Source organism: Moschus berezovskii, chromosome 15 (genome assembly GCF_049115385.1).
Source record: "Moschus berezovskii isolate FMDL1 chromosome 15, NW_MosBer_1.0, whole genome shotgun sequence".
NCBI lineage: Eukaryota > Metazoa > Chordata > Mammalia > Artiodactyla > Moschidae > Moschus > Moschus berezovskii.
The window spans coordinates 38,789,384-38,812,027 of NC_142474.1; the positions used below are offsets into that span (position 1 = coordinate 38,789,384).

Below are 22,644 nucleotides of genomic sequence, written 5' to 3' on the forward strand. Positions count from 1 at the left end.
GTAAATTGAATTATTGAATTTGTTACATATTGCTTCTGTTCTATGTTTTGGTTTTTTGGCCCCTGCACCCCCTGCATTGGAAGGTGAAGTCTTAACCAGGAAAGTCCCGAGAAATTATAATTTTGTGTCCATGCATATAGTAAACAATTCTATATATTTAGGCTTCATTATTATTTAGAAAAGTTTTATAATTGTTAATGTAATCTTCAATGTGTTTTTAAAATTTTTTTCTAAAAAAATTTTTATTTTTGTATAACTGTTGTAAACAGTAGATTTTATTAAAATTGTTTAGTTTAATCATTATTGCTATGTCAAGCAGGATTAAGCATTACTTCCTAACACTTAAGCTTTAGGAACTCACATAAAATTAATGATTTTGTTGGATGAGCGTAGTTGTTATCTGTGTAGTAACCGCTGTCCCGTGACCAGGGCCTGCTTATCTACCTTGTCACATGCTCTTCTCACCCTTTTCTCTTATTTCACTCTTGTCTATGACCCTTTAGTCAGGCTGTAGTGAAATAGTTCAAAACACGGAAAGAGGAAATTAAGCTTCTAAACAGAGGAGTGACTCTGTAGACACTTTGCTGCTTTAAAAGAATTATTTACATAAAACACTTTAGTAAAATTTGTTTAATGCCATTTAAGAGTTGAGACAGCTAAGCAACCTAGGAATAGCTCATCCCTTATAACCAACAAAAGTGTTGTGTTTTGGTTTTGTCTTCCAAGATCCCCTCCGGGTGTGAGGTTTGCTTTGCTGTAGCTGCCTTGCAATGTTAATCTATTGGAATCACCTCTCATACTCCTGTCAGCCATGCAGATGAAGTGTTCCCAAATGTTGACAGTGAACTTGAAGACTCCAGGTTTTGGAGAGAGAATTTCTGGACCGGTTGCCAGTGCCATTGCCAACTAATTAGTGCTTCTGCCTTTCGACCAGTCTGGGAAGAAGAAGAGCTTGGAGGGTGCTGGTAGGTGATCCAGGGTCTTTCCACCCAGTGAGGGCACAAGTCTAAACTCTGTCTTCCTTCTTGGTTCTGCCACACTGCAAAGTCTGAAGCTTTGCTTTAGCTATTATTTGTTTCTTCCAAAGGCATAAACAGTAGGAAGCTCCATTCTCCTTGATTGAGAGTACAGATTGGCGTTTAGTTACCATTTCCAATGTTCAAAATACTCTCATCTTTAAATTATGTATGTGTGTGTGTTTACACAATTTTCAGTTGACAAGTATAGAAAAATGGAAGTGAGAGGGCTTGGGTAGCTTCCCTAGGGTAAGGTAAATGTGTGCTGTGCTAAGTCACTTCAGTCGTTTCCGACTCTGCAACCCCATGGACTGTAGCCCACCAGGCTCCTCTGTCCATGGGATTCTCCAGGCAAGAATAGTGGAGTGGGTTGCCATTTCTTTCTCCAGGGGATCTTCCTGTCCTAGGGATCCAACCCACATCTCCCGCATTGCAGGTGGATTCTTTACCACTAGTGCCACAAGGTAAAATGCTGGAAAGTGACAAAAGCAGAATCAGTCATCTTCTAAATGCCTTACTTTTATACTACAAATAATTTCATAGATTTATTATCAAGTTGGATTTTCACTGTGATCCTCTCAATAACTAAAGTGGAAAACTAAATGTCTATTTATATGAATAGTACTTGTTTGCCACCTAGTTGAACCCTCCCAAATAATAGATGAAACTAGATGCTGGAAGGTACAATGTTGTGCGTGGGTGCGTGTCTTTCTTACTCATGGTATAGTGCAAATCCTTCTTTATTTTTTTAAGAAAAAAGGCCATTTCTAGCATGCTGTTATTTATGCTTTTAAAATTTCATAGTAGCACAGAAAAGTTTGCCAACATACTGATATCATCTGGAGGATTAGTCTGATGTTCAAAGCAGGCTCTATTGCATTTTCCGATTGCTGAAAACCCACACTGCTTTCCTAAGCCTGTTTCTTTCAGCATGTATGGTAGCAGAGACCAGCATCACAGGGTGCCAGGTAATTTAGGGAACTAGCAAACCATGAATTTTCAGCTTGAGCTCCTTTGTGCAGTTGGCTCCATCCTTACACAGCTCAAACCCATCTTACTAAAACAAACATTTTAGGTCATTGAATCCAAGGGAAAAAATCGATTCAAAAAAAATTCCAACTGGCTCAAAAGCTAGTAAGTTTCTCCTTTTGTGTTCAGGCCGTAATTTAGAATATGCTGTCTAATTACGTACTGTCCCCGCCAAAGCCACTCAAGGGAACAATGACACAGTATAAATATAACAGTGATCTGGAGACACTTTGGCCAAGGGAAACCATCATTATGAAAGGCTCAAGAAGGAGCTGGGTCTGCACACCTGTGTCGACGCCTTTGCCAAGCACAAGCGTGATCCAAGTGCAGAACTGAAGGGTGCCACCATGGATTACAAGTCTTCTCTCCAAAGCCACCCATTGGAATACAATACACTGAACACAATGAAATTACTGAGTCTCTTCGTAAGTAAAGAACCATGATCTAATTATCAACAAAGTCGCTAAAAAATTCTGAGAACATTTTTATCATAAAAAAAATTAAGCTTCACAAAAATGCCCTTCTTTTTCACATGGGCAATGTTCAGAAACTCAGGGGAGAACAGTATTTTTATCAAAGGGCAAATGAAGAGTTATATGGCCTGGAAGCTTCATGCCATGTGTAATTAATGGAAGATCACTTATTTTATGTGTTTATTTACTAGAGCTTATGAGGCACGGCCTCTTTTTTTTCTTTTTTCTGGCTGTACTGGGTCTTCACAGAGGTGCGTGGACTTCTCTAGTTGTGGTGCCCAGACTTGGTTGTCCTGAAGCATGTGGGATCCTTAGTTCTCCAGCCAGGGATTGAACTTGTGTCCCCTGCCAGGGATTGAACTTGTGTCCTCTGCCTTGGAAGGTAGATTTTTGACCACTGGACCACCAGTGAAGCCCCAGAAGATCCAGGTTCGATGCATGGGACAGGGTGCTCGGGGCTGGTGCACTGGGATGATCCAGAGGGATGAGATGGGGAGGGAGGTGGGGGTGGGGTTAGAATGGGGAACACATGTATACCCATGGCGGATTCATGTCAATGTATGGCAAAACCACTACAATATTGTAAAGTAATTAGCCTCCAGTTAAAATGAATAAATTTATATTAAAAAAATAAAAAAACAAAACAAACAACAACAACAAAAAATGTGGATTATTATTCAGCCACTAAAATAAATGAATTACTGATACATGCTACAGCATGGATGAACCCTGCAAACGTTAACTGAAAGAAGCCAAACGTGACGGACCACATATTGTGTGATTCCATGTGTAAGAATTGTCCAGAATAGGCAAATCTTTAGAGACAGAAAACAGAAGGGAATGGAGAGTGACTGTTAATGGGTATGAGCTTTCTTTTCGGGATGATGAAATGTGCAGAACTAAGATATGGTGATGGATGCACAACACTGTGCATGTACTAAAAACACTTGTACACTTGAAAAAACATGAACTTTATGCGTATGTGAACTATATCTCAATAAAGCTGTTATTAAAAAAAAGACACATTAGCATTATGGCATATTTCTATATCATTATTTACTCTCAAATCACTTTAGATTTGTAGAAAGTTCAAAAAATGGCACAGAGAAATCTTTACCCAGATTCCACAACTGTTAGCGTTTTTACCCACCACATTGGCTTTCTCATTTCTCTTCCTACAGATGTGTAGTGTTTTCTGTGAGTCATAAAAGGTCGTAGACTTACTTTTACAGTAAGCTACTTTAAAAATTTTTTTTAATTGAAGGATAATTGCTCTACAGAAGTTTGTTGTTTTCTGTCAAACAAGAATCAACCATAAGTACACCCATGTCCCCTCCCTCCCATCTCCCTCCCCATCCCACACCTCTAGATTATCACAGAGCCCCCGTTTGAGTTCCCTGATTGATAGAGCAAATTCCCGTTGGCTATCTATTTTACATATGGTAATGTAACCCATTGGTGATGGACAGGGAGGCCTAGTGTGCTGTGATTCATGGGGTCGCGGAGAGTCGGACACTACTGAGCGACTGAACTGAACTGAACTGAATGTAACCCACTCCAGTATTCTTGCCTGGAGAATCCCATGGACAGAGAAGCCTGGTAGGCTACAGTCCACGGGGTCGCAGAGTCGGACACGACTGAGCGACTTCACTCACTCACTCACTCAATGTAAGTCTACATGTTACTCTCTCCATATATTTCATCCTCTCCTCCCCTCTCCCTGTGTCCATACGTCTGTTTCTCCATTGCTGCCCTGCAAATAAATTCATCAGTACCTTACTTTTGGAGTAAGCTTATCGATACAATAAACTAAATCAGGAAGTTAACATAACACTATCATCTAATCTACAGACCTTAGCGACATTTTGGCAACTGTCCCAGTAGTTTTCTTCATAGGAAAAAAAGTTCCAGCAGTCTGTCCAAGACCACATGCCCCACTCAGAGTTCACAGCTCGCCCACTGTCTTTGACCCAGAACAGCTTGTCTTCTCCTGGTGTGACTGCTGGGAGGTAATACTTAACCATTTTGGAGAATAACTCCCAACTGGACAAGCCTGGGGTGGGCAGTGTCCTTCTTGCTTAGATCTATGGAATGGTCGGTGGGGAGCAACTTCACAACAGAGGAAGCTGATCTGCAGGACCCCAGCCATGTGGTCAAGGTCAGCATCAATGGGAATGGTTGTGAGCACCATATATACTCTGATGCAATGTGATGGAAACAACGGTTCACCTCTCTTATCTTCCCTTCAAATCCCACAGCCCCAGTCTAATCATTAGATAATATGAGTCAAGTCCCGACAGGGTACCTTCTGCAAAGCACCTCAGCATTCCTCAGCGTTTTCAAGGTCGAAGCCAAGAAGAGCCTAATGGGCTGCCAAATAAGTGCAATGTGACATCATGGATGAGTTTCTGGGATTGAAATAGGACTTTGCTGTTCAGTCATTCAGTCGTGTCCAACTCTCTATGATCCCTTGCACTGCAGCATGCCAGGCTTCCCTGTCCTTCACCATCTTCCAGAGCTTGCTCAAACTCATGTCCATTGAGTTGGTGATGTCATCCAGCCATCTCATCCTCTGTGGTTCCCTTCTCCTCCCTTCAATCTTTCCTAGCATCAGGGTCTTTTCCAATGAGTCAGTTCTTCACATCAGGTGGCCAAAGTATTGGAGCTTCAGCATCAGTCCTTCCAACGAATATTCAGGGTTGATTTCCTTTAGGATTGACTGGTTTGATCTCCCATGCCCTTCTCCAGGGGATCTTCCCATCCCAGGGATCTAATGCAGGTCTCCTGCATTGCAGACAGATTCTTTACCGTCTGAGCCACCAGGGAAGCCCAAGGTATACATTAAGGGAATCCAAATAAAATATGGACTTTAGTTGATAATATTATCCAATGCTATTTCATTAATTGTGACAAGTGTACTGTTCTAAAGTAAGATGCTAATCACAGAGAAAAATGAATATGGGTCATGGGGTGATTCTGCACTATCATTGGAATTGTCTATAAATCTAAAACAATTCTAAAAGGAAAGCATATTTAAAATCTACATCTCAAAACTCATAGGGGAGTAGGTGGTGAATAAAAGAAGTTTTAAAATGAATAATTGAATGGCTTTGTGAAACACAGTCAAGTTTCAATACAAAAGAGTAAGGAAAGAGAGTCTGTGTTATGGGAGGTCAAAGTTATCATGTGACAAAGAGGATTAGTCCCCTTGCTGAGTCTCAAAGGCATAATTGGTGGAGAAATACCAGGCAGTGGCTCCCAGATGCCAGCATTTTGTTCCAGACAAACAGAAACCCTGGAAAAAAAAAGTCACATCATCTTAGATCAACAGAGTAAATGGGATAATTTATCAGACATTTATTTGTCTCTGAACTAACTTGGTAACTGGTCATAGTACAATCAGAAATCAAATAATTAAGAGAGATCACTTATGTTCTTGCTGTGTTGGGAAAAAACGTAAAAAAGCAACAACAGATTTCAGGTGAAGTTGCCTTTTCTGTCATTTCAAGCAATGACCCCTGTTTCCACATCTCTTTTTTCTGATCACTGTTACCCCCCACCCTGTAAATTGCACAGTCTGCATACGATCCTTGCCCACATGAACTACTGGTCTTCATTGCATTTATGTGCAACTGCTCCCATTAAATCAGCTTTGTATATTATAACTTTACCCCCATCCACCTCCAAGCATCTCTTGTATTCTCTGATTATTCAGGAAGCTTACTCAAAGAATCCTTGTTGACCCAAGCTACCCTCTACCATGGCAAATGATGCATTTATCTACTTACTATTTTGGTGCTTTATTCAATTTTGTTGTTTAACTTACCCCAGTGATGCCTTCCTTTTTGATTGCAGCTCCTTAGTCAATGGCAACTTCTTGTATAGTGCCGTGCACACAGCCCATATCCATCTTGCTAAATGAACATGAACTGATGAAGAAAAGACAGACATTTTCAGATTACGTATTTTCATGCCTTGAGATGTAAAAATCTGGTCAGAATTGGAAGGGGGGAAGTAAAACTGTCATTATTTACAGATGACAAGATATTTCATATAGAAAACCCTAAAGTCTCCACCCAGAAACTATCGATTAACATCCAGAAATTCCAGATTCGACTTCACATTTATGTAATTCCTTTTATAAACTCACCCTCCATGAGTTTGATGGAGCCTCTGACAGTCAAGTCAATAGTCTCAAATCATTAAGTTCAGAAACTGTAATAATCAGCTTGCTGGTGGACCAACTACTTAGTTTTACCCAAAATGCTTCATTGCTGTGAGGGAGGGAACCCTACTGTTTTCAAGGCCAAGAGTGATCATATCTGGACACTTGTCCCCAGACACTGGAGCAGCCTTGCTGTGACTTGAAGGGATTTTTTAAAAGTGTTTTTGCTGTGCTATGCCGTCTGTGGGATCTTGCATCTTAGATCAGTGATCAAACCCTGGTCCTCTGCTGGGAGTGCCAAGTCCAAACAACCTGACCACCAGAGAAGTCCTGGGACCTGATGGAACCCTAACCATGTCGTGTACTGTGCGCTTCATCTTCACATTCCCACCCCACAGCCTTGAGATGTCACCATGCATAAGAAACAAACACATGACATCTTGTCCCCTGGTTAGACTAACTTTCCCTCTTAATTTATTTTTCTTCACATCCTGCTTACTCATTACTCATATTCAATTATGAGTCAGATTTCTTCTAGAGTTTAATTACTCCTCTGGTTGAAGATGATAAATTAATTTGCCTTTTAACTCCTTAGCACCTCTCAAAGTCTATGAATTTGGTGCCATTTTATTTTCGGTGGTGGAAGGCTGGTGTTTTACATGAATTATAGCAATGAGTGAGTGACAGTGAGGAATATTTGTAGGTTACAACTGTAGAAGATCAGTGTTTCTCTGCTATATAAAGTTTTTCTGCCGTGATGTAGCACAGGCTCATGCAAATTCAAACATACCGCATTGCAAGCCACAGAATTATTGAAATGCTCTTTTGATTATTTTTCATATTGTTAATTATTTTCTCAGGAAGACATATGTTCTGTATATAAAGCATTTATAGTTAAAGTCCAAGATTCACAAGCTCCTGCACTGTTTAGTCTCTGAAACACTGATAAAAATTTGGTCATGTGATTTAAGTTTATACTTTACTTTCTTATCGCCATTCCATCTTTCAAGCCATGTCAATTATTACTTTCAATATTTTAAATGATTTTATAGAAGATGGAAATAAAAATACTGCAGCCAGCATTTTTAAAAATTAAGACTTTTATTTTTTATAGAAGTTTCAGTTTTATAGAAAATTAGAAATACAGACAAATCCCATATTACCATTCCCCATAATGTCCCCTATTATTAACATCTTGCAATGGTGTGGTACATTTGTTTCAACTGCTCAACAAATATTTATACATTCAGTTCAGTTCAGTTCAGTCGCTCAGTTGTGACCGACTCTTTGTGACCCCATGAATCACAGCACGCCAGGCCTCCCTGTCCATCACCAACTCCCAGAGTTCACTCAAACTCATGTCCATCGAGTCGGTGATGCCATCCAGCCATCTCATTCTCTGTCATCCCCTTCTCCTCCCACCCCCAATCCTTCCCAGCATCAGAGTCTTTTCCAGTGAGTCAACTCTTCTCATGAGGTGGCCAAAGTATTGGAGTTTCAGCTTTAGCATCAGTCCTTCCAATGAACACCCAGGATTGATTTACTTTAGAATGGACTCCTTGCAGTCCAAGGGACTCTCAAGAGTCTTCTCCAGCATCACAGTTCAAAAGCATCAATTCTTCGGCGATCAGCCCTCTTCACAGTACAACTCTCACACCCATACAAACCACGGGAAAAACCATAGCCTTGACTAGACAGACCTTTGTTGCCAAAGTAAAGTCTCTGCTCTTTAATATACTATCTAGGTTGGTCATAACTTTCCTTCCACGGAGCAAGCGTCTTTTAATTTCATGGCTGCAATCAGCATCCAAAGTGATTTTGGAGCCCCCAAAAATAAAGTCTGACACTGTTTCCACTGTTTCCCCATCTATTTCCCATGAAGTGATGGGACCAGATGCCATGATCTTTGTTTTCTGAATGTTGAGCTTCAAGCCAACCTTTTCACTCTCCTCTTTCACTTTCATCAAGAGGCTCTTGAGTTCCTCTTCACTTTCTGCCATAATGGTAGTGTCATCTGCATATCTGAGGTTATTGATATTTCTCCCGGCAATCTTGATTCCAGCTTGAGCTTCTTCCAGCCCAGCGTTCCTCATGATGTACTCTGCATAGAAGTTAAATGAGCAGGGTGACAATATACAACCTTGACGTACTCCTTTTCCTATTTGGAACCAGTCTGTTGTTCCATGTCCAGTTCTAACTGTTGCTTCCTGACGTGCATACAGGTTTCTCAAGAGGCAGGTCAGGTGGTCTGGTATTCCCATTACTTTCAGAATTTTTCAGAGTTTGTTGTGATCCACACAGTCAAAGGCTTTGGCATAGTCAATGAAGCAGAAATAGATGTTTTTCTGGAACTCTCTAGCTTTAGGTCCATGAATCAAGGCAAATTGGAAGTGGTCAAACAGGAGATGGCAAAAGTGAACGTAGACATTCTAGGAATCAGTGAACGAAAATGGACTGGAATGGGTGAATTTAACTCAGATGACCATTATATCTACTACTTGGGCAGGAATCCCTTAGAAGAAATGGAGTAGCCATCATGGTCAACAAAAGAGTCCAAAATGCAGTACTTGGATGCAATCTTAAAAACGACAGAATGATTTCTGTTCATTTCCAAGGCAAACCATTCAATATTTATACATTAGGGAACTGCAAATCAAACCAACATTGAAATTCCATGACATACCTATTAGAATGGCCAAAATCCAGGAGACTAATGTCATCAAATGCTGGTGAGGACGTGGAGCAAAAGGAACTCTCATTCATTGCAGATGGGATGCAGAATGATGGAGCTATATGTGTTTGACATATAATACATTAATATTTTTCATCTGTGTTTTATTATATAATCTTCTCCCCATTTGTAGTGATCAACACTGGAAGAACAGATGCAATTTTAACATGAACCCTTTTGAATATTTTACTCAAATGGATTTAAGAAGAAAATGCTGAGCCACGAACACACAAAATTTAAGCAGAATTTTAAAAAATTGTTTTTGAGATTGTATAGTTTGCAATAATTCAATAATGAATAGAGACAGAGGCTTATAAATTATAAGCAAAATAATTGAATACATCAAACTTGTTTCAGATATTTGCATTGGTATGCTCACCTGATTCTGGAAGTTTCTTATAAGACAAAATCTAGTTCTGTGGTTCACCTAATTAATGTTTATGAAGGAAATGGCAACCCAATCCTGTATTCTTGCCTGGAGAATTCCATGGACAGAAGAGCTTGTGGGCTACAGTCCATGGGGTTGCAAAGAGTCGGACATGACTGAATATGCAACTTAGCATATTTCTTCCTCCCTTTTTTCCTACCTTCCTTTGTTTAATATTTTAGTAAATTAATCTTTATATGGTATCTCTGTGTTGGAGCAGTTTCTAGAAATGTAAATTTAATTTGATAAACATGTGGATGCAGTGGTCACTAATCACCCTCGAGTCTCCATATCTATAGCATGTCAAAATAGGACCCACCAATCGATTTATTTGTTTTTTTCTTTGTTTCTGATGCCGTGCCAAATGTGTAGGTTGGAGGGATGAAGAGGATTGAATACTCCTCTCGGGTCATCCAAACAAATTGGAAACCTGCTTGGGTATGGATAACATGATTTTTCCAATTGGCAGCTGTTTGAAGACAAATTACAATCTTAATCGTTTCTCATGGCCCCAGCATGGGAAACATCCATGCTTCCAAGGAATTGAAAAAGTCTTCCTGTGAAAATAAGAAATCTCACCTGTGACATATTTTATCATTCTAGGATACATTCATTGTAGTAATATGTATTTTAATCACCCATTTTATATGTCTCTTTCTTCTATATAGGATGTATATTAATATATAATCTAGAAACTCTTTATAATTGCAATTAGGAATTTCTTTACCAATATGTTTATGTGCCCAATGGGAGTACTTGAAAATATTTATTTCTCTTGCAAGAATATTACTTCCTTAAATTTCACTGATGCATCGGAAATCTACCGATACTTTACAGCTCACACCCATAATACTTAGGTAAAGTTATAAACTTTGAAGATGTGATTAGAAGAATCTATGAAATCTGAGTTGAAACAACACCTCTAGTACTGATAAATGCACCTTAGGAAGAAGCACCAACTTCCTCTCCTTATATCTCGGGATTCCAGCAAATTAGCGTCTGTAATGAACTGTAGGTACTTTTAATGAGCACAGGAAAGAGCATTTGGCTGTTTATCATTTTCCTCTACCAATGTGACATCTCTGCTGATTACTTATATTATGGTTAATTTGAAGCTTATCATCAGTCCTAGTTTCTTAATAAACGTCTCATTAAGTGACGGGAGCTGTCACTTTGCCTCCAAGTTCCCTCTTCTAGTAGAATCTGCAAACGTTTTGGAAAAAAAAAAAAGGCAGCCCACAGCCGGACGTCAGATATGTCGTTTGCCATCATGTTGCAAAGCTTCAGAGGGGTTGTGTTAAATAAATGCCCTTCACAACTCATTATTGCCAACTGGACGTGTGTAATTAGTCACCATACTGTGGTGCTGTTTCTACATTTTAGGCCTTGGATACATGACTTTCGAGGAAAATTAAGAAAGTGTGAAGGTGTCTAAAGTGAGAGAGGCATTCTTGTTTTGGAGGGATGCTAAAGTGGAGGATGGTGACCATGATGACTTAAGTACTGTTTTCATAAACTGAGTTAATCAAAGCATTGAAAGGCACCCAGAAAACATGACCACAGAGGTAAACCCTCAAACAAAGCTGTAAACTTACTGGGCAAAATATTTGTAGAATTTTAAGACTAGTGAGAAAGAACAAAGAACTCGGGGTTCTGCACTGGAGTGAAACTGAAAAGATTAATAAGCCCCCTTCTCTCTTTTAAATCATCAACATAAATAGCAGGTGAGGAACTAAGATTCAGTTCACAAAAATACAGGAGAGAAGTGACCTGGTGTCTTCAAAACACTTGCCTCTGAAGAGCATGCAAATTGCAAAATGAGTTTCTCATGGCATGTGATTTTGCCCTAAATTTGTTGTGATAAGCATCATCAATCTGCATACTAACTTTTGAGACAGAATCTTTGGAAACCAAGTTTTAAATGTGGCAATAAAAATAATCATTGTATTTTAAGCCCAGTTGTCTGGACCCAAATTATTGTTATAGCATGGGAAAAAGTACTCATCTCTGTTTATAGGAGGAAGAGACGCCCCTTCTCCACGAGAAATCAGGTTGGAAACAGTCATTTGACCATATTATTATTAAGTGGAAAATATTCCTTGACTTTAAAATGACATTTAGTGAGTTTCAACTGTTTCCATTGCTTCGAAGTTACTTTATTTCTCAGGGTACATAATCTCTCTAAATAATTCTTTCTACTTGAGTATAAAATACATTTGAAGAACAGTATATGTCATAAGTAGACAGCGTGATAAATATTTACAAAATGAACACACCAGCATAACCAGATGGAGTGTGGAGCAGACCACTGTTCTAGAAGAAACCCTTGTGTTTCCAGCTAGACCCCAACTCCACCAAGAATCATCAGTCAAATTTCTAGCTTTATAAATCATAGTACATGCTTCAGTCATTTTGTAAATGGAAATCTACAGTATTCCTTTTTCAAAATAGTTGACTTTTCCAAAATTTTGCTTGTTAGTTTCATGGAAGATTTTGTGATCAAGGAATTTTTTTCGTTCTCAATACTATCTAGTATTCAATAGTGTGATTTTACCATGACTCATGTATCCATTCTACTATTGATGGGCATTTAGGTGCTTTACAGATTGGAGCTATGTCATGCAGTGATGTCACAAGCATTCTTACATCTGTCTTTGATTGGCTGGGATATTGGGTACATAAGTTAAGTTTTATTACATACTGTCAAGCAGATTTCCAAACTGCTTAGTCAAAATTCTACTGACCTCAGCAGAGTAGGAGAGCTGTTTGTTCCAGATGCTCACTAATCCTTTGTTTTATTCCTTCAGTCTTTCTGGTAGGTATGCAGAGATTTCTTATCATGGTTACAATTTGCATTTCTCTGATGACTGATGAAATTGAGCACCTTTTCATATATTTATAGGCCTTTTTAATATCTTTTTTATGAACTGTATATTCAAGTCATTATCCATTTTTTCCATTGGCTTGTCTTTATGTATTCTGCATAGAAGGCATTTGTTAAATTATATAACCTTTTTACAATGACTAAAATATGCAAATACTTGGCACTTACCTTGGATATTCATTGCTGATTGCTCACAGCCTGGTCATTCCAGACACTTGAGACTCTATTCTGTCCAAATGAAGAACATAAGACCAATTAATGGAACTCTTGGCTTTAAAATTTAAATCTTTCCATTGTCTTAGGCAAAGTATTATACTAACATTCCTCCTAAATGATTAAGAATAGAATTAACACATATGGCATATAAATATAAATCACCCTCTTTAAATCACTGTTGAATATATACAAAAATTTTAAAGTTTTTGAATTTGGTACATATTTGATATTACTAATCTGTATTTCAAGATTTCTAAAATATTATTTAAAACTGAAGCTTTCACTATAGTTATTACATCTCATGGCTCATTTTTAAAATAAAGGTATTCTTCAAAACTTTTACTTAGCATTAGTTTGGAGTTTGCCAGTACCCTATAATCTGATTAGAGACACTAAGATTAAATAATATTTTCTTGGAAAATTGTTACTTTTCTTTAAAGAGACATCTTTTTTGATGTCAATCTTTGATATTAAATGGCATAAAATTTTTGTTACTATATTTCTTTTCTAATAACTGCCACTTTCTCCCTTGTAATCACATGACTCTTCTTTCACAAAAATAACATGAATTTGTGCAATGTCTCATATGAATTTGTGTGATGTCTCACTATATTTTGTGTAAAACAAGAGCATGATGATTTTTAAAAGTATAGAAAGTGGAAGTAGAGACATGACGATTCTAGAGCACTAGGTCATTTGATTCTTACCATTTCATCATAACCTTATAAGGTGTGTAGCTTTATCCCCTGCATACCTGACATAACTCACAATTAGAGTGACAAGCAGCTTCTCACAGGTAATGCTATGGACCTATTGTCTCCTCCCAACATTCATGTGCTGAAACTCATAATGTCCTATATCCTAAATAAATACAGTGTCTGCTTGTCAGTTACACCTCGGGGAAGTTGAAGACACCCTCTTTCAGGTGCCTGCATCACACAAGGCCCAGCTGAAGCACATCCCCAGCTGCCAGACTGTTGGTCCTTCGGCTGCTCTCTCTGCTCCTACAGGACAGGATGCTCGGGTACAGCCTGTTGTGCCCCCACAGGTCCAGGCCCTGCAAGTTGACCCACCCTGGTCCTGCGGGCCCTCCACTCACTTCAGTCCATGTTCAATGTCATCCCTGCCAGGCAAAATGGGGATTTGTCATGAAGCTCTGAAATCTGAGAGCTGTTTTTGAGGGTACAGCCTGAGAATATTTAGACCAACTGGCAAGTTTGTTTGCCCCTGGAGGACCTGGCCTCCTCCTAGCCCTTCCCTGTGGCTCTCAACACGGGGCTGAAAAAAAGCAGGGAGCTGTCTGTAGTTGTGTGGACCCGTGATGGTGAGTTCAGTGAGGGCTGGATGAACACATGAGGACGTCAGGACCCAGAAGTGGATAAACTGAAGCTGCTGACAACACCTTGGGAAGTGTATCAGAATAGGACCTACACGTGCTTGTAAACCCTCAACGTGGAACCAAACAGTGGATCACAGAACACTTGACTTCACTTCTCTGAAAATATCCACCAGAATCAATGTAAACTTGCAGCAACCCTCTACAGTCTTTAAAAAACAAATGTGAAACACTACGATTCTCATCATGAATGCATGAGTTATATGCGATAATAAACTAGGGGAAAAAATCACTTTCAGGAGCCAATTGTTTCACACTAAAGAAAAATTGCAAATATCCCATTGTCTGGAAATGTCATACAAGTATATTTTTATGGATTAAATTTTTGTCATGCAGCATCACCAAGGTTCTGTCACATTTCAGTGTTATTGATTTGAAACACAAGTGGATTTTTATATCATTTATTCTGGGCTACACACTGTGTAATTATTCAAATGCTTCATTTTCATTTGGGCTTTCCTATTTGTTTTAAATGTTATTACTTGCTTCAGTGCTTTTTCATTTTAGTGAACACACTGATAAATATTTCTATCAATTGCAGATGTGGTTTTTGCATAAGTAACTAAAATGCTGGTACCGTGGTTTAATACAATATTAGATACTACAGGATCCCATCACAGCAATTAGGAAGTTTGTCTGCATTTGTGTGATCATAAAGGCCTTATGGAATGGTTTAACGTGTGCTTATAATTAGTCATTTTAATGCTTCAGATCGTTCCAGAAGCCTTAGTCACAAAGCTAGGGCTAATGCCAGGTAAAATGGGGACGTAAATCTAGATTCGCTTTCCTTACATTTTATTCTTCTATCTCTGCTTGTTGCTGATTTCCCAAGCCTGGACTGAGGTACCCTAAGTGGGGAGAGTCTTGCAGAGATAGCTGTTTTCATACCATCCTTGCTACCTCCTCTGTGCTCAGAATATTCAAGTTTCCTTTTCACTGATTGCTCAGGAGTGGCTTGCTCTGCTTGCTTCTGTTGTAGACTGACCAAACACCCTTAAGAGAACACAGGGCTGACTCAGCAAGAGCTCAGCGGGCTGGGCAGCTGGCAGATCCTAGTAAAAGTGTGTTAATCTCCCAGTTGTGTCTGAGTCTTTGCAACCCCATGGACTGTAGCCCACCAGGCTCCTCTTTCCATGGGATTCTCCAGGCAAGAATATTGGAGTGGGTTGCCATTCCCTTCTCCAAGAGATCTTCCTGACCCAGGGGTCAAATCCTAGTGTCCTGCATTGTAGGCATATTCTTTCCTGTCTGAGCCACCAGAGAAGCCCAATTCCAGTAAACCCAGGGATAAACTGCTGGGTGAACTGCCTGTTATCCTTCTAATGTTACTGTTAATACTAATGTAGCTTGTGCACTAACACAATTGACTCTTATTTTAATGTTCATTTTTCATTTACTTGGCTGTACCAGGTCTTAGCTGCAGCATGTGGGATCTAGTTCCCTGACCAGAAATAGAACCCTGGCCCCTTGAATTGGGAGCGCAGAATCTCAGCTCCTGGACCACCAGGGAAGTTCCACACAATTGACTCTTCATTGTATTCTCACCAGTGACAAAGAAAGTGAAGTACCCTTTTTCCTGTTAAACAAAATCGAATCTATCCAAGTAAGAAAGAGAGAATATTCTTCTACATTCCTTGAACAGGATCAGATGACCTAAGGGAAGAAAGCTTCAGGTGGCCAGGCCCTCCCACCCCTTCCTGAGCTGAATCACAGAACTGGAGTGGAGGCAGGCATGCCTTGGGGGTGGGGTGGGCGTGGGGTTGGCTCTCACTTAAGTTGGGGATTTATAGGCCCAAGATTGAACATTAAAATGTGTGTATTTAATGCACATATACTTTGACAATACTGCAAATTATGAAACAGCAAGCTAGCATCCACTGTTTTTCAGTATCAATGTTTCAGTAATAGCTACATGTTGATAATGTTAACTGGATAAAGTTTCTATCATGAGAAGGTCATGGGAATTGACAACACAAGTATGTTTGGGATTATAATTTGATTAAATGTTAAGATTGAAATGCAGAAAAACTTAGCAAAATGTAGCACTCCCTAGGTGTCCTGCTCTAGGTCCATACATTGTCATGTGCAGTTCTCAGCTGAACCTGTGACCTACACTTTTTTAGTTTAACGACCAAGGAAACTGAAGTACAGAAATGTTAATTAACTTGCCCAGGGTCACAAGATTAGTGCAAAGCAGAGCCAAGATTTGAACCCAGGAATACCGGCTTAGAGATTTAACTCAGTTTCAAGATAAAGCACATAAATGCTGCCTTGTTGCTACAATAGCTGGGCATTTAAACCCTGAAAGACTCAGAGCTTTGGGTGTCACTGTAAATGGTAGTTTTGAAAGTTTCATTTTCTAAAAATTGATTTTTACTTAGTTCATGCTGGGACTTCTAGAATAAAATTCATTTTTCATGTATTCAACTTATATTCGGGGTCATTGCCAAGTGTGCTTAATTAGAATTGCTTATCTTGAAACACATTTGGATTTTTCCCTGAAACAAACATGGCATCCATGAATAATGTTTTTTTTTTTATCCTTTGTAATCTATATTTGTTTGCTATCTTCAGCTTGCCTTGTTACACAGACTAGGCCCTCTAAGCCAATGATTTCTCAAATTGGTGAATCAGCTCAATCCATTTTGTCTTGTTTCTAATCTTAGAGGGAACTTGTTCAGCTTTTCACCATTAACTATTATAGTTGCTATTTTTTTTGGCTAATCTATCACAGTAAAGACTTGCCTTTCATTACCTGATTTTCTAATAAATTTTTATCACAAATTGGTGTTTCATTTTCTCAAATGCTTTTCTGCATTATTTGAATGAAAATATGAGTTTCTGTCTTTCATAAATTATACTGGGTTTAATTTGCTGTACTCTTTATAGCTTCCTGAGGTCAATACTGACAATGACATACCTGTTTATAACCTATTATATTTTTCTAATACATGTATTTAAAAATTCAATTTTCCCTAAAGCTCAGTTTTAGCTATTTCAATTTCATATGTATTTTTTAAACCTTCATTTAGTTCAAGATGTAGTCTGCTATTGTAATTGGTCAGTGTCTGTGGGACTAACCTCATCTGCTTTACTCTACTTTGGAAATTCAACCCAATTCCTTGAATATTTATCTTGGAGATTTGAACTCTAATATTTGATCTCCAGGCTGCAAGTGGTGCTTGTCTAAATGAATGAGTCTCAGTTCACTTTAGACATTTGACTGTTGATGACTTCAAGTCTCTTCCCTTTCTCTCCCCTCTCCATCCAGGCAACCTGATACCCAAGCCCCGCCCCTCCTTTGGCAACAGAAGGAAGTTCAAATCACAGAGGACTCAGCCCCACCCCTGGACCCCAAACTACCATGTGACCTACCTACCCCAACCTTCTCTCCACAAGCCCTGTTCACACTGTTTGGAAACCTTCCCAGAAAACCTCACTGTGTGAGTAATAAGGCTTCTTTGTGTGTGTGTGGGCATGCATGTGTGTGTCTGAGTGCATGAGTCTGTGTGTGCATGTGCGCATGTGTACATGTATGTATGTGTACACATCTCTGTGCATGTGTGTGCATGTGCATGCCTGTGTGTATACGTCTGTGTGCATGTGTGTGTTCATGTGTCTGCGTCTGCATGTGTGCATGTACATTTATAATTGGCCATTTTTTCAGTGGGAGAAAAGATGCCAAGTGGTTAGTTCACCTCCTGGACTTGTTGCCTCTGCAAATTCTTGTGACCAGGATTTGTTTACAAATTGTGCAATTAAAACAAAAATTTTATAGAACTATACTTTGTAGGTGATTGGTCCAAACCAAGTTGTCTGTGTTTTCTGGAAATTCAACTCCACAGACCAATAGATTATTTTATATTTTTTAACCTTCTTAAATTCGGGGTTAATGTTCAACGCATTCCAATGTTGTCACAATCACAAAGACTGATAATATTTGCAAGTATGATCCATGCCTGAATTTAGTGGCAGATTGCATTGTTCACAATTATTTATTTTCTTGTGGGATGGGAATATATAGCTCTGCCTGTCTGAGTTCAGCAATGGCCAGACTCATGCTCTAAGTGATGGAATATTGATAGAAATCAAATGTGTCCTTTGGAGAAAAGCTTTCCAGGTCAGTTTGGGTCTGACCATGTCCCTCTTTTCTCTTTGCCATAATTCTGGCAGGGCTTCTGATGGGGACTGCCCCTCAGAGAGCATCACACAGTGAGGCTGTTATAAACAGACTCACAACTGTGTCTGTTGGACATTAGTGTAGTGTTAGTCACTCAGTCATGTCCCACTCTTTGTGACCCCATGAACTGTAGCCCACCAGGCTCCTCTGTCCCTGGTATTTCCAGGCAAGAATACTGGAGTGGTTGCCATTTCCTTCTCCAGAGGATCTTCCCAACCCAGGGATTGAACCTGGGTCTTCTGTATTGCAGGCAGATTCTTTACCATCTGAGCTACAGTGAAGTCCCTTGGACATTAGTGTGAGAAATAAACACAAGGTCTTGTGAGCCAGTGAGATGCCGAGGTTACTTTTTACACTGTGGCCTCTCCTAAAGTGATGCATTAATGTCAGCCATACTATAAAAAAAGCAAACACTCTAGAACAGGCCTGAAGCCCTCCAGTGCTGGTGTCCTTGGGGCCCATCCCCGCTGTGGGCTCAGGGTCCACCCCCCAGTCCTCACAGAAGCTGAGTCTGGCCGTGGGTCTAGAGAAGCCCCTTTCGGTGGCTTGTGTGATGAAAGCGTGCTCCCCGGGGCCTGCTTGACAAGAGTGCTCCCTTGGAGCCACAACCCCACCCACCTGGGACCCCCCCGGAAAACAGGAGACTGGAATCAACCCCACACCAGGAGCCAAGGCCAGCAGGCAAGCAGCCCACAACGTCCAGCTGATCCCGACCTACCTCAGCCAAACATCAGCTGTTTCACAGAGCTGCAGTCACAGAAACTAGATTCTCGTGGTTGTGAGCTGTGTTGCAGAGGCTGTTGTTCCCTCTAGCACAGGCTTTCTCTCTTCATGAAACTCTAGTTGAACCCCAACAGCTGGAGTCAGCACTGGTCACTGGAGAGCCTTCCTCTGTCCTGAACCTGGCCTTTGTGTCCACACAGGGTGAATTAACTCTCAGCATTCTTCTATTAAATAAAAAACAGATCAGTCTATAGGTGGTAGTTGAAACTCGCAGATTGAATGGGATCACAACAGGAGACAGTGAATATAGAGAAAAAACAACCAACCCCTCTCAGGGCAGGGATAATGATGAAATGCACAGTGAGGACGGAGTAAAGGACATTAGAGAAATAAATAGACAATCAGCTGAGTGGTGGCACAGAACCCGGAGAAATAGAGCTTTGCGAAGAGTGTTGACAGCAATGCTCAGTCAGGTATAAAGGTCTGTTAACTGAGGACTGGGGGCTGTATATTGTAAAGCCAACATGAATAATAATTATGAATATTTTTTGAGAAGATGCCTGACTGAGGGTAAAAGCAGAAGCCTGATTTCAGCAAGTTCAGAGTCAGTGCAAGTGAGGAAGCAGAGATGATGAAAATTCATCCTGTTCGAAGAGCTGATGTAACATAAACCATCTCAAGAGCCATCTCAGTTTCCACCCCCATGAAGCTTATTGTCCGATGCAACATCACCTGACAGTACTATGTGAGCTGAGTTTATAGTAGATTTTCTAGTAGCCACCTCAGAAACGGGTGAATTTTTACTAATGTATTTTATTTAACACACTCTTTCAAAAGTTTTATCATTCCAACATGTAATCAATGTATAAAATATTATGCACAGATTTTTCTTTATAAGTCTTTAAACTCTGGTGTGTCTTTGCACGTCTCAGTTCAGACCAGACATACTCCAGGTACTCGCTGGCACATGTGGTCAGTGGTATACCATACAGGACAGCACAGGTAACTATGTACACAATGAAAAGCAAAGTCAAGCTATTAATAAACTCTGTTACAATGGAGGAAAATATTAATCAATTTGCTTATGGGCTGAATGTCAGAATTACTCTAGAAACTCTCTCGGGAGTGAGTTGGAGAAAAACCAATGACTCAACAGTGGTCAACACTGATCATGTTCTTCCTGTTTAGAAATATTTCTCAGGCTCCTTCTGTGTGGATGGGGGTTTGTGAGAGCTCCTGGGAAATTCTTCTGTCTAAATGTCTCTAGGAGTTCCTAGCAAGAAATGGAAACCACAGCTGGTATTAATTTACATGGAATATACTTATACTAAACAAACAAACTATAATTTTCTCCATCAGGGCAGCGAAGCTCTAATTTTTAATAAGACCATAGGATGATTTTAGAAGAATTCACTCCATGTGAAAATTCACACCTCAGTGGAAAGTAATGGGTTACCCTGTCGTAACAAGGGGGAAAGTTCCAAGCAGAAAGGCACTTGGAGGGACAGAGTGTTACCTCTGTCCCACCTCTTTCCCTGGAGGACCTGCTGAGCCGTGGGGAACCAAGCATCTTTCCCATGCTGTCTGGTGATACTTCCTCATTTCCTTTACATATTTTAATGCAATCAGTGCAGCTCACATCTGCAGAGCAATCAAATTACCAAGTCAACACAATCCAATGAAATGCTGAAGAGCCAAATAATCAGATTCAGGTTAATATTAATTTCTACACATTTTCGCACCTGGATTCAGAAAGAAGAGGAGAAGCCAAGAAAGAGAAAGACAGTAAGACAGGACAGACATCCATGAACTGTTAAATAATTATGATCACAATCTCCAAGGCAGTTGAAGCATTTTTCTCTTCAGGCTTACACTGAATTCTTTAATCTGGGAAAATGAACATTTCTTTGTGTTTGTGCAGAGTTCATAATTGTGGGCATACTTTGATATAAACATTGTGCATGTAAAACTCAACAAGTGCTTCAGAAATAAGTGAGCGTGTAACTGGAGACAGGAAGGGATTTGTTTCTAGATAGCTCCTGTGTCTCTAATCTCTTAGAGCTCAGACGTGTTTATCTGCCTCCTATTTATTTAATTCCCACACTGTTAAAAAAAGTTTTGTGGCTATCAAAGGATGGGTCTTTTCTGTCAAGAATGACTTTACTATAAATATACCATACTTCCAGTTAAATCATGTTTTCTTTCTGAGAAATGAATCTCATCAATATAGAATAGGAAGAGTTAGAAATTCTTAATTTTATTCTTACTATTCTTGTTTACATTACTTAACTGATATAGGCACCGTGGGGCTGGGGTCTGCTTCGCTATTGCAAGGGATCTCGCATGCATTCCTCATCCACTGGGGCTCCTGGATCAAGCACTGTCAATTCCTCCAGGAAAAACAGTACCTGAATAGAAGCTTACATCTGTAAGAGAATCCCTGAATGGAGACTCCAGCCCTCAGTTGAGCTGCAAACATCCAACTCCACATTTTTGTTTGAAGCCAACTGGGAAATTGCTACAACATGGGAAGACCGTAATAAATAGAAACATCGGTACTTAATTGCTACCTAGTCGATGGTGTTAAATATTAATGTCTCAGGTTTTAACATTGCTGGCTCCTAAATAGATCTTTCTCACGTCTTGCTATATTAATGGGATGGTACTGTTGTTCTCTCGGTATGTGATGATTAAATTCAGCTTTATGAAACGGCATTAGACAATATATCACTAACAAAAATCTCAGATTTTAGGCTCCTTGGATCCACAAACCATCACACATCTGAAATGACATGAAAACACAAAACACTATGATATGAAATTTTTATAACATCACATTTGCATATTCTATATAAAACTTTCAGGTCAGCGTTCCTCCTTATCCCTAGTGTGGCTTGGAGAACACATTCACTCAGATGTTCAGTTGGAGCTGGCTTACTCTGTATCTACACCCCAGTAACATGGCATAACAAGTGTGAAATCTCAAAGAACTAGCTTAGTGGTTCAACTAGTGTCCAGTCTAATAACATGTGGTACATGTGACCAGAAGACCTTAAATCTTAAGAGAGACGTTCTTTCACAACCTAAAGCCAGTCATCTAAAATGTTCTGAGCATAGTTCATCTTTTTCCAAGTGTCCTTATGTAATTTGACTTCCCTTGCTCTTTCATCCCAGCTAATTAAGGGATTTCACTTCCTTATAACTCTTAGACTCTTAAGCCAGGTTTTTAATTACAATGGGTGTGTAGTGTTCCATTAATTGCAGATTGTGGGTTAATTGGTAATTCCTCATGCAGCACTTTTCCTGAAGACGTTTCACATGGCGACCTTTGACTTCATTCCCAGGGCGACATATTTAACCATCTGTCCAGCTGTTTCTCCCTTGACTTGCTGAGTAAGGAACAT

At 39.6% G+C, this 22,644-nt stretch overlaps 1 long non-coding RNA gene across 2 annotated transcripts; it reads right to left on the minus strand.

Annotated features, from left to right (window-relative positions):
- Positions 1 to 3,906: 3,906 nt before the first annotated feature.
- LOC148775419 (uncharacterized) lies at positions 3,907 to 19,772 on the minus strand. Of its 2 annotated transcripts, XR_016039231.1 has the most exons (5): positions 19,236 to 19,772; positions 12,894 to 12,953; positions 9,367 to 9,472; positions 6,345 to 6,447; positions 3,907 to 5,813 (listed from the first exon to the last, which is right to left on the minus strand). It is a non-coding gene; the product is annotated as an uncharacterized LOC148775419 (long non-coding RNA). The 2 variants fall into 2 exon arrangements; XR_016039232.1 differs by lacking the exon at positions 9,367 to 9,472.
- Positions 19,773 to 22,644: the final 2,872 nt, after the last annotated feature.